Source organism: Ambystoma mexicanum, chromosome 4q (assembly GCF_040938575.1).
Source record: "Ambystoma mexicanum isolate Mex_15411 chromosome 4q, UKY_AmexF1_1, whole genome shotgun sequence".
Lineage (NCBI taxonomy): Eukaryota > Metazoa > Chordata > Amphibia > Caudata > Ambystomatidae > Ambystoma > Ambystoma mexicanum.
In genome coordinates, this window is record NC_090928.1 from 411516141 (window position 1) to 411529467 (window position 13327).

At 42.2% G+C, this 13327-nt stretch overlaps 1 protein-coding gene across 3 annotated transcripts in view; it reads left to right on the forward strand.

The window, feature by feature from the left end:
• Window positions 1-13327, forward strand: part of LOC138467753 (zinc finger protein 544-like) — a 402382-nt gene that overhangs the window by 227624 nt on the left and 161431 nt on the right. The window lies entirely within an intron of this gene.

The following is a 13327-nucleotide window of genomic DNA, read 5'->3' on the forward strand; positions in this document are numbered from 1 at the left end:
ACTGCACACTGTGACAAAGTCCCATGGCTAAGTCTGATTAATCAGGCAGGGAGAGCCGGTGGATCTGGGTGCAACCACTTGCTATGGGATGTAGGGCATGCAGGAGGATAAGGGGAGGCAGTTTCCCATCCCATCAGCAGCCAGAGAGGTAACACAGTGTCACTAAAGCCTCAGAGACCTCAAGGCCTGAAAGATGGAAGGCAGTATAGAGCGAGAGACCTGGGCAGACGGGACATTATCCAAGACCTGGAAGATCAGGCCTCTTTGCGCGAGAACCCCCTTTGTTCAGGAACCAGGGGAAATCCCTTTGGGAGGGGGAATCTTTAAGTAATCCCTAGCTTAATTTTGTGTGTCACTTAAAAGAACTGGAACCCAGGGTAGTCTAGATACTGAGCAAACTGTTCCTTGGATCAACCTACGAAAGCCAGGAGGCACACATTGCCCCGAGACTGTGAGCCTTCGCTTCAAAAGCATTGTCCACCAGCTATACTGAAGTCTTTCTCCCATGAGACTTCCCTGAGAAATACCAATTACGAAGATCACCATTTCTGATATGAAACACAGAGGACTGCAAAATTTGTTTGACCAGGAGAATCAGCAGATTCCTGTATTAGGTAATGGGCTAGTCACTGTGGGACCCGCGGAAGGACCAGGACCACAAGACTTGCTACACGGAAGGACCAGAACCACAAGATATGCTATTAAAATATGCTAAGTATTGAGCAATGGTATAATAGCAGGAAAACAGGAAACTTCCCTAGACTGACAGAGCTATGTGAGGGGCGAAGACCCTTGTGTGGAGGACAGGATTGTGGACTCCTTGTTTATTGGCAATCTCTATGGAGCTGCGTTGCCGGTAGCATTTCAACAAACCCCAGCTGAAAACCGGAGTTTGAATTTGATGAGCCAGTCCTGGCATGGAAATAACTGTTCAACACAAATGATGGGAGATGCCTTTTCATGGTGGCAAGGTGTGGATCCGCAGCTCCTAAAAGAGGCCTAGGGAACCAATCCAGTGTGGCAGTGACGGGTGACATAGGGCAGCCAGCAATAGCAGTAGAGGAGGTGAAAACACTGAGGGGGCAAAGTAGTCGGGTGAAAACAGAGGAGGCAGAGAAATTAAGGGAGCATAGAGATTAAGTAGAGAATGAAGGAGGTGAGAAAAGAGAAAGAAAGTGGCGTGAGCCAGAGAGAACAACAGAGGCAGGGATATTAAGAGAGCAGAGGAGGCCATAGCGAACAGCAGAGGTGGAGAATTGAAAGGGAGACAATGAGAAGGGACATTGCAAGAGGAAATTTAGAGCAAGATGAAAGATACAGAGATCCCTGGAAAGGGCTTGTGAGAGGAATGTGACTGAAGAAACTCGAGTGTGGAGGCGGAAGAAGCAGAGGGAGCCAAGACGAAATAGATATAACAACAGAGTGGAGAAGAAGAGAACCTAAAGCAAGTGGGACAGAACGATCTCAGCATAGAGAAGGACCAGTTCCAGAGGTTAAGAAGCCAGAATCGCACAGAGAATAAGAAGGAAAGTTAGGAGGGGATGTGAAGCGGGCCAGATCATTGCAGGGGCGTTGAGGTAGAGAAGAAAAGAAGCAGTACAGGAAGTTCAGATGGGGAGAAAAGTGGATCTCGAAGGAGGGCACCCATTACACTGATGCCTGCGATGGTAGTGGCAGAGCTGTGTACCATTGTTCAGTGGCACTAACCAAGCGCGTTTGTTGCGGTAACCCAGCAGGGACATGCTATTTGACACGGTGCACTTGGCAGCCGTAAAATTTCAGGCATGAAAACCAAGATGGGGGATGAGCCTAAAGAAGGCACCCTCTTCAGAGCCGCGTGACATCTCCCAAATATACACAGGTGAAATGAAGCACTGGTCCCCACCACGCCAGTCAGAATGCTATTCCAATTATTATATACAGATGCAAGCACTCAAACAGAGGGGGCTAGAACCAGATAAAAGCCACAGGTATTCGGGGAGCAGAGTGGTTGAGAGTAGTCAGAGACTGAGCAGTGAGGTGGCTGGTGGAGAAGTGAGTCAGAGTCACAGAGAAGGATCGGAGATGGAGAGTGATGTGAAAGCTTGGAGGAGAAGGAAGGATGAGGCTGTAGTGGAGGCATGCATGGGAAGCAAGGAGGAGGCTGAGGTGGAGGCAGGGAAGAGAAGGGAGGAGGAGTCTGAGATGGCGACAGAGAAAAAGGCAAGAAGAGGTGGAGGCAGAGACACAGAGGTGTAGGAAGACAGAACCAAGGGAGGTTGGGAGTGCGGAAGAGAGAGCAAGTGGCGGAAGGAGGTTGGGATAATAAAAGAGGAGGAAGTAGAAGAGAGCAGAGGAGGAAGAACATACAAAAATAAGGCAGGTGATTAAAACCAGGAGGCCGGTAAGAGGAGGGGCTGAAAGGAGTAGGGGTGGAGAAAATGAAAGGAGATTGAACTAGATATTTGGGAGAAAGAGATTGGTAGGAAACATCAGAAGGATATTTTTGAGTAGCAGGAGGAGATTGCATAAAAAAGGACAGAGAAGGGAAGAGATAGGATAGCGTAGGTTGGAGGAGTGATTGGAACAAGGGAGGGGCTAGGAGGAAAGTCCAATAGGATGTTGGAAGATATCTAATAGAAAAGAAGGCGAGTGGAAGGAGACACCAGCAGGAGAGTGAAGTAGACATTTCAGAGAAGGAGAATGAAAGGAGGTGCCAGATTTCCATTGTTTATTTTGGTAAAACAAAGCATACCATAAAAGCATGAACAAAAAAATAACAGTCAACAATATTACAAAGAATTAAAATAGCTATCATTAGACCCAACAACCATAAAAAGACTTAAAGAAACCAAAAAACTACAATACTCAAAATCTAACTGCTCTTAGCAGAGATTCTCTCCAAAACAGATCCCATTTTTAAATAGTCAATGCAGCCCAACCCACTTGTACAGAGTCCTCCTACAGCAAATAGTCCAATGCAGGCTCGTATCAGTGAAAGCCCAAACCCAACAATACAGTTTTCAGAGCATGTTTTCTACTAACTGAGAAAGCTGGGCAAAAAGTACAAAAGTGTGCCTTGTTCTCCTTGGGTGCCCCACAAAGCAAACACAATTGGTCCGCAACCCCCTTGAGGCTAGCGGCCACCAAAGCTCTTAAATGAATACAGTTAAAGTGTGCACCTGAGATAAGGATACGTTGAAACGGGTGCTGTGTCCAGCTCAAATACCTGCAGGCCAGGAAATGAGATAATTAGATGTCTTTTATTGGCAGGCCTCATGATCTCCAAAGACTCTCTCTTAGTCTGTAGAGACTGGAGTACAATGTTTCTTGCAGAGTTTACATCCTTCTTGGAAAAAAGGGCTGCTGTGGAAAAACAGTGACCCACACCTGCTTCCAGCAGCACAGTTTTCACATACCTCAGCCATGGGGTCCTCAGAAGGGGATGCCTGTACAAAAGATAACTAACCAATTTCTGAGTCAAAGTAGCTCTGGTAGTACCCCAAATTCTCAGCCAATGACTAGCAGGCATACAAGCAATCAGATCAGTGAGAAAGCAGCAGCCCAGTTCTTAATGGACTGCGAAATTGGTGGCAGATCCAGGTAACCCCAAAGTACTCTTGGAAAAAAGTGTTCTCAACCACCCGGATAGAATCAATTTTGCCAAATGCCCACAGTTCCATGCCATATCTTGCCACAGAAGAAGCTTTGCCCTGAAAAACTTTGAGTACTAGCTCAATCGGTTTTGTTTTAAATGACCCCCCAAAGCTGCTACCCCCCAATTGCCTGCTTAAATCTCTGGGTCTGCTACTTCACATGTGCCTCTGCCCCAACATTCGATAAGAACCTCACCCCCATGTAATCAAAATGAGCCACTCTTGAAACAAGCTCACCTTTACAAAAAATAGCTGAAAACGTTGGAGGGCGCTTCCCCCTGTGACAACCATCACAGCTGACTTCTGGGCATTTACCTTTAGACCCAGGGTATCCATAAATTGGGCATAATCATCAACAAGGCACTGAAGAAATCTAGGAGTGCAAGCTAGTAGAACCGTGTCGTCTGCATAGGCAAGTAAAGGCAGACGCCAATTGCCTAGCCTGGGAAAATCAGAATTAGATTTAAGTAAATGGTCATAAAGACCATTTATATCAAGAGAAAAAAGCAAAGGGGCCAAAACACAGCCTTGACGTACCCCTCATTCAACCTGAAAGAGAGGGGTACAATGTCCATCAGGTCCACTCCTCACACAGGCCATCGTCAAATGATTTAATCCTTCTAAAAGATCCACCAAGGCACCAGGGCAATTCATGGATCTGAGCATGCACCATAACCTTTTTGTGAGGAAATGAAGAGGAGGCACTACTATGGGTTGCTTATGCGTTTATATCATTTAAAAATGGTGGTGAAAACAAATACGTTTGTTATTTATTCAAATGTAGTGAGACTTCAGGTGCACCAGGGCGAATGTCACGGGGCCACTCGGGACTGATAAAGAAACTGGAAAGGAAAGGCGTGTATTACTACCTGCCAACCCTTAGTGCACTCCAGAGGGAATAAAATCCCAAAACGTATTAGTGTTGCAGGCACGTGGGCTATAGGAAGGTTCCCACTGCTTGCAATTCAGATTTTGACTGAAGGTATGATTTCTTTTTTTAGGTTTTAAATTCCTAAGGTACGAGGTGGTTAGGCAAGGTGTACAGTCACCGCTTCACTGTTGTGTTATATCCAACAATAGTATTTTACTTTTTTGGATTCAATTCACAGGGTGTCACAATTTCGCAAATCCGTTATTTGATACAAAATATTACAACCTTAGTGAAAGTAGAAAAACCCTTCATGGGTTTTAATCAAAATATATAGTTTTTTTCTCAAAGCCTTATTGTTAAATACATTCTAAATCATAAAACTTTGTTTTCATACATGAATTCACCAAATCCCTTTTTGGGTGATGACAAAATAAAGTAAGACAAATTTCTTGGTTAAAGTCACCAAACCAAACTAGTATCAAGATTTATCAGTGTGTTGCCAACGCGTTTCGGACTTTTCTGACAGTCCATCTTCAGGGCTAATGACACTATTTGTTCCAACATTGTTATTTAACAATAAGGCTTTGAGAAAAAAACTATATATTTTGATTAAAATAACCCATGAAGGGTTTTTCTACTTTCACTAAGGTTGTAATATTTTGTATCAAATAACGGATTTGCGAAATTGTGACACCCTGTGAATTGAATCCAAAAAAGTAAAATACTATTGTTGGATATATTGTTGGATATAACACAACAGTGAAGCGGTGACTGTACACCTTGCCTAACCACCTCGTACCTTAGGAATTTAAAACCTAAAAAAAGAAATCATACCTTCAGTCAAAATCTGAATTGCAAGCAGTGGGAACCTTCCTATAGCCCACGTGCCTGCAACACTAATACGTTTTGGGATTTTATTCCCTCTGGAGTGCACTAAGGGTTGGCAGGTAGTAATACACGCCTTTCCTTTCCATGCACCATAACCTGCCACGATTAACCTTGTCAAACGCAGTGCTCAGATCTATGGAAGACAGACAGATAGATTTGTCCTTGACAAACAAAGAATGTGCCACCACCAGATAAAGGTTCTAGGCCTGTTCTGCGGTCCACACACTTGGTCTGAAACCCCACTGAATATGAGAGAAGGTGTTTGTACTCTCCACCCAAGACTCCAGTCTCCCGAGGATGGCGCTCCCCAAGATCTTAAACACTGAATCCAAAAGAGAGATCGGTCTATACGATGCTGGTAACACCCTTGGACCTTTTTTATAGATTGGGCAGATGAAAGCAGGGGACCAAGAAGCAGGGTAAATACCTCCAGCACATGCCGCATTAAGACCCAAAGTCAGAATGGGGGCCCACAGGTTTGGTTTCGCCAGGAACAAGTCTGCGGGAACATTATCCAAACCAGGGGTCTTATTCCTGCCTTGGTTCTTAATTGGTATCAAGATTTCCCCGACAGTAAATACGACGATATCCTCTGTGACGCCAGATGATAGGTTAGGCTCCAAAAGAAGGGGCCCAACACTAGCCATATTACCAGAGCCATTACTATACAGGTAAGAATAATGAGTTACCCAATTATTAATCAACAAATTTCACCCTTTCTATAAGCAATAGCCTTCTTATAAGACGCTCAAGCCTCGATAATATCAAGCCTTGAAGATAATGGGTTCTTCAAAGTTCTCAGCAGACAACACTTTAATCTAGCACACTCAGTATTAAACCACCTGCGATGAGGACTGCTCCTCCTTCTGCCCCCACTCTGTGTGAAGAATGTCGAAAGATACATGAGTAATAGTGAGAATTCAAATCATGTGTCACTCTGGTTTAAATTACCAGATAAAAAACATTCGAGAGCCTGCCAATTATTTCTGACAATTTTCCTCTGCAGGCTCTCACAATCTGCTAATTGACATTTTAGCCGTGGCTTCAAGGCACCAGGGCGCTCAACATTCAGCCCCAAAGGGAAAGCTCTTCCCTGGGGCCTACACGTGAGTTGGATAGGAAAATAACACAGTCCCAGAATTTCATAGGACACAAAAATAATCAATGGTAGAGCGACCCAACGCAGAGGTAGAAGTAATGTTTCCCAGAGCATCCTCAGGGAAACGACCATTGACAGCACGCAGCCCCCAAGCAAAAAGGAGTAGACAATTAAGAGCAGACCCTTCTGACCCTGAGGTCTGAGCCTGAGAGAGCGGTACAAGCACCTGGCTAAGCGTAGAGGTAGTGGATGAGGTGATACAGGCTGGAGAGGGAAAGGTAGGAGGTACAAGAGACATTCACCTAGGTGCTAGAGCATGGCCATCTGTCTAGGAGGAAAACGATGGGGGTACATTGGGGAACGGTGCCAGGACCTTGAGCAAGGGAAGTGGCAAAAGATTAGGGGTAGATCCTATAGATCCACTTCGACTACCAGCATCTTGGTGGATGTCCTGGGGTTATGATTACTGCTCTTGTACCGAAACTTCTGCCCTTGCCCAGCCCTAACATTTGGTGCCAGATTCCCCGGAAAGGAGCACTGATAGGAACGAGAAGCAGATGACCAGAGACGGAGAACCAAGAAAGCAAGAAAGAAAAGCAAGGATCACTTAAGCACCCCAGGACTGTGAACAGATCATCTGCATTGAGGAGCGAGCATGGACGGATATTTCCATCCTAAAAGACTTGAACTACTACAAGCACGGAGAAAGCTTTCCTGTTGTTACTACTAACGTTTTGTATTGCATAATGTCTGACTTGGCTCAACCCTGTAACTAGCCCTAATAAAACCTTAGTAGAACTTGCACGATACTAGTGAGAACCCAAGTGGGTCTTGTAATGCAATCACCTTCCTGGCCCTGATTGTGTGATTGGGGGAGACTCGGGTGCAAGGCCTCACCACCCAACACGTAAAGTGCGTCACAGGGCAGTATTTTTTTAAAAACAAATGTTAAAGGGCAACCTTATTACCCAAAGGTGTCCCGGCGCTAACATGGCCCCCCAGAGAAAGAGGGTCAGACAACCAGCAGAAAGAAAGACCAGAGAAAAAACAATACATTCAATGATTAAACAAAAACGTTTTCAGGGCTTTCTTGAAACACAGATGATTGTCAATGCTCCTGGGACACAAAGGGAGAGAATTCCACAAAGAAGGAGCAGCAACCGAAAAGGCTCTGCGACCAACAGTGGATTTGCGGAACTGAGGTACATGGATCAGATGTTGATTTGCAGAGCAAAGTTTCCTAGAGGGGCAGTATCTCCTAATTTGCTGACAAAGATAAGTTGTGCCACAAACATGAAAGGCCCAATGGACCATCCAAAGAGTTTTAAATTTAATTTGACTGTCAAGCGGGAGCCACTGGAGCTTCCAAAGCACAGCAGAGGTCCGGGCAAATCTAGGAAGCCCCATGGACACGCGGGCTGCCGAGTTGTGCGTCTTTTTGTAGTCGAGGAATAAGGGGTTTTGGTTGCATGAGCAAGGTGGCATTACAATAGTCTAAACTCCCCATAACAGAGGTAGAGACCACCAGCCCACGCAAGTCGACCGGCACAAAAGGAATACATTTCTTAAGTATCTTGAGTTTAAAATGGGCAGCACTGCATCTGACCTTAACCTGAAGTTCATCTGAAAGTGACACAGACATTTTTTTTGCCTATGTTTTTTCACGGTGGTAACAGGAACCGGGTTCGGGCCCAGAGAGAAGGCTTGTTGGGAGGGATCCCCTTCTCTCCCCCACAACAGGTCTGGGGCAAGGGATCACTACATTGATTCTACTCCTGCTACTAACCCTGTAAATCCTTTGTTAGTTGAAGAGTAAGAATGAGGATGTCAAGATTACCAGCTTAGACTTGCAAAGTGGTTGTGTTCCCTTGGCTGCTGCTGGCCATTAGGCGACCACCGAACATGTGCCATCACTGATTCCTCACAGACTCTCCAATTGCATTCTACCATGCATTCACGCAAAAAAGAATTCATGAGATGGCAGGCATGGCGAAGAAAAGATTGTAAACACCACAGTCTTCATTGCACAACCAATTCCATGCATAGGGCAATTACCGACCTCACATGCAACTCGTAGATCATATTCCTGCGCTAGGGGAGGGATTGAAGCTCTATGAAGGCCTCGGGAAAATGGTAGGCAATGTGGATTAATTTAGCAGAGCAGCAAGGCAAAACGAATTAAAGTCACAGAAGGAGGTGGAGGTGAGAAAGGGAGAGTGCTAAAGAGAACAGAAGAACCCAGAAGAGGTCAGAGTGTCAGGTCCATATCTTTGATCTTCTTGCAGGAGTGATGCTGGCCCACCGGACCCCCTTGATATGCCTGCTCAATAGTTCTTACAGTATAAAACTACCCCACAGGCAAACCCAAGTGGAAAGGGGAATGGAGGAGAAAATAACAACTGCAGATCTTCACTGTTTCTTTAGACACGACACTGGTTCCCAGAATATAAATTCAGTAGATTATTTATTCTCTGAAACTGGATTGAGGAAGCTTCATCAGTATATGTGTCTGTGAAATCTAAGCACAAAAATACACAGATTAAATAAACTCTTATCTGAATGTTGTTTTCTGCTATTTATAATTTAAACCAAAACTATTATTATGTACCTGCTGCCTATGCTTGATTGCTGATAGGCATTTATAGTTTGTTCTTTTTTATATTTATATGCTCTTCTGAATTACTTATAATAAGAATTTGCAATGAAAGTCAATATTCTATATTCTTGAAACACTTTGGATATTCCTTGAATATATGTTGTAGAAAGTCTGAATTTGGCTTGCTTGAAGAAAAAATGTTTTTACTAAGTTCTTAGTCTGAATTAAATAAAACTGTACTGTAGATTTTGGATGCTCCAATGAGGTTAGATGTCTTGTTGCACAAAGAACGAAAAACTCAGTTGATTGAAGAACGCGACGCACGCGCAACCAGAACGAAGTTGAATTAAAAAACACGAAGCAAAATAGCCGCGCTTTCAAACGGTCGCTGTAACACGTAGTTACATTCAGTAACCGCTCCACTAAAAGTAAACAAACTCCCAGAGAAATACCGGAACTCAACACGACGCCCCTGGGAACGCTACTTGACAACACTAATACGTCAAACCAGGAAGTAAAACTTTAAAGTGGAACGTGCGAGCATACACTAACCGATTCCTGACTAGGATTGATTTTTCTGTAAATGAACTAAAGAGGCACATGTAAAGTGTTATACATCACAATACTAATTTTAATAACACGCATACTATAGTGAAACTAATAAACTAAATTAGAATCAATAAGTCACAATAAATATCCTGACCTGAATACTCTAAACACCTACACTAACTTTCTTAATCCATACACGCAACAGCGGAAGGAAAAAATATACGTACTTTCATTTCCCGCACACGCAGCCACAAGAGGAAAAAACAAACGCACTTTCATTTCCCGCACACGCAGCCACGAGAGGAAAAAATAAACGTGCATCAGAATTTTCCTTCCTTGTAAATTCTTCTCAAAAAGGATTTTTATAATAACTTATACTAAATATCCTAAGAGCTAAAGGAACTACAACCTTCCTCTAAAGAAACTGGAATGAAAGGCAGTTTAGAATGTTGTGAAATGTTCCAAACTACCTCATAATATCTTTCCACCAATCATTTGTGTTGCACTGAACCTCCATCTTGGTTTGGGGAATTAGGCACTTCCTGTATATAGCTGTCATTAAGGAAACTTATCACCATATTGACATATTAAAATACCAAGCCCAAAATCAAACACCACTCAACCAATGCTCCCACTAACAATGTAATAATGAAGATTAATAAATGTTTACTTAATTCTTTTGAATGCGGATTTTCTACGGTAATTTCTCATTGAAAATCTAGAAATGTGCCATGGAATCCTGACAGTACCCCCTCCGTAATGCCCTGACCCAGAGCCAACTTTTTCAGGATGTAAATGATGAAACCTTTTTATCAACCTAGGGGCATGTACATTCTCCACTTTCTCCCATGAACGCTCTTCAGGACCATATCCCTTCCAATCAACCAAGTATTGAAGTTGACCACAAACAACTCTAGAATCTAAAATAGCTTGCACTTCAAATTCATTCTCATCTTCAGAAAACACAGGACCAGGAACATCATGCATTCTGGTATCATTCCTAAATATTTTCAATAAATTTACATGAAAAGTTGGATGAATCTTTAATTCTGATGGTAACTTCAATTTCACAGATACTGGGGAATAAACCTTTTCTATCTCAAATGGTCCAATATATTGTGGACTAAATTTATTTCTACCCTTCAAAGGTACATTCTTTGTGGACAACCAAACTTTGTCTCCGACCTGATAATTTGGTTCTTTTCAACGCTTTCTGTCAGCAAATCTTTTGTAATTTAATTTACTCTTATTCAAAGCCTGTACAGCACGTTTCAAATTTTGTTCCATAGCAATCAACCTACTTTCAACATTTGGAACCTCAATTTCATCCAACACCACTCCTCTCAAAAATCGTGGATGGAATCCCTGATTTAGAAAGAATGGAGACATAGAAGTTGAATCTTTAGTAGTGTTATTATAGCAAAATTCTGCCAACCAAAGTAATTCCAACCACTCCTGACCTGCACCAAGATAGCATCATATATACTTCTCTAACTCTTGATTCACTCTCTCGGTTTGACCATTACTCTCAGGATGATAACTTGTTGTTAAATTAATCTCAATTTTCAACTCTTTGCAAAAAGCTTTCCAAAATCTAGAGATAAATTGAGACCCTCGATCAGAAATTACTTGATTAGGTAAACCATGTAATTTAACAACATTTTGCAGGAAAGCCTGAGCTAACGATGATGCTGTAGCCGCTCCCTTGATGGGAATAAAATGACCAGCCTTAGAAAACACATCCACTACCACAAGAATAGTAGAACAACCCTTGTCAGGCGGTAAATCCACAATATAATCCATTGATACCATATGCCACGGATGAGGTGGAACTGGAAGTGGAACTAAATATCCTGCAGCTTTCTGATGATCAGACTTAGAACGAATACAAACATCACAAGTTCTCACATAATTTTCAGAATCTTCCTTCATTTCCTTCCACCAAAATTCTCTTTGAAGAAGATCAAAAGTTTTCTTAATTCCTGGGTGACCAGCCAAAGGAGAATCATGACAATTCTTTAATGCCTCAATCCTCAACTCTTCAGAAGGCAAATACAACTGTTTTCCAACAAAAGGTAAACCTTCCTTAATGTGACGTTCAGAATCTTCTGCCGCCCAAACCAACAGTTCTTCGTCAGTAAAAAATTGCAAAATTGACTCACGAAAATCCTGAACTTTTTCCACCCCAGCAATGACAAAATTATTTTCTGCGAGCAAAGGCATAGATATATAAGGATCATTCTTCAAACTTCCAGGAATACACCTAGACAAAGCATCTGCTTTTCCATTCTGGCGTCCAGGTTTGAACAAAATTACAAAATCATATTCTGCAAAAAATAACGACCAACGTAATTGTCTTGGTGTTAAAGTTCTTGCAGATCGAAGAAAAGTTAAGTTCCTATGATCAGTTAACACAGTGACCCGGTGTCGCGCACCCAAAAGATAGTGTCTCCATTCAACAAAAGCTGCCTTGATTGCTAACAATTCACGATCAGAAATGGTATAATTTCTTTCAGCAGGTGAGAACTTTTTAGAAAAAAAAGCTACCGGATGAAGCTGTCCAGTAAGACGATGACGTTGCGACAATACCGCACCCATAGCACAATCAGAAGCGTCCGCTTCCAAGAAAAATGGCTGTTCAACATCAGGATGTAATAGAATAGGTCCAGTAACAAATTTATCTTTCAGAAAATCAAATGCTTTCTCAGCTTCATCACTCCATTCAAATTTCACATCTTTCTTTAACAATCTTGTTAAAGGGGAAATAATCTGTGAAAAATTTAGTATAAATCTGCGATAAAAATTAGCAAAACCAATAAAACTTTGCAAATCTTTTACTGAAGTCGGCTGTGGCCAATCTCGTACAGCTTTTACCTTAGCTGAATCCATTTCTAGTCCTTCTGGAGACAAAACAAAACCTAAAACTTCTACTCTTTTAGTGTGAAATTGACTTTTTTCAAGTTTTGCAAACAATTTATTTTCTCTTAGCTTAGTCAATACCTTTTTAACATGTTCAATGTGTTCATTCAATTCCTTAGAAAATATTAAGATGTCGTCTATATATACTACAACAAACACATCCAAATATTCTCGGAGAACTTGATTAATGAAAAATTGAAATGCAGCAGGGGCATCACAAAGGCCGAATGGCATGACCTGGTACTCAAACAACCCATATCGAGTCCGAAATGCTGTCTTCCATTCGTCACCTTCTCTAACTCTTACTAAATGATATGCTCCTCTGAGATCTAATTTAGAGAATATTTTTGCTCCCTGAATTCTGTCCAACATAACTGATATCAAAGGTAATGGATATCTATTCTTAATTGTGATCTTATTCAAAGCCCTATAATCAATACATGTTCTCAAGGTCTTGTCTTTTTTAGGCACGAAAATTAATGGTGAAGCCGCCGGGGATTGTGAATGTCTAATAAACCCATTGGCTAACTTTTCATCAATATATTCTTTTAAATGTTCATTTTCTTTTTCTGTCAATGCATAAACCCTTCCACAAGGTATAGGTGCCCAATCTTCAAGATCAATTCTACAATCAAATGAACGATGTGGGGGTAATTCCTTAATTACTTGATTATCAAACACATCCTTAAACTCCTGATAACAATCTGGTAAACAACCAGACACAGCGCCTATCACATGTTCATTTACTACTCCTGCAGCCAAACAAACTC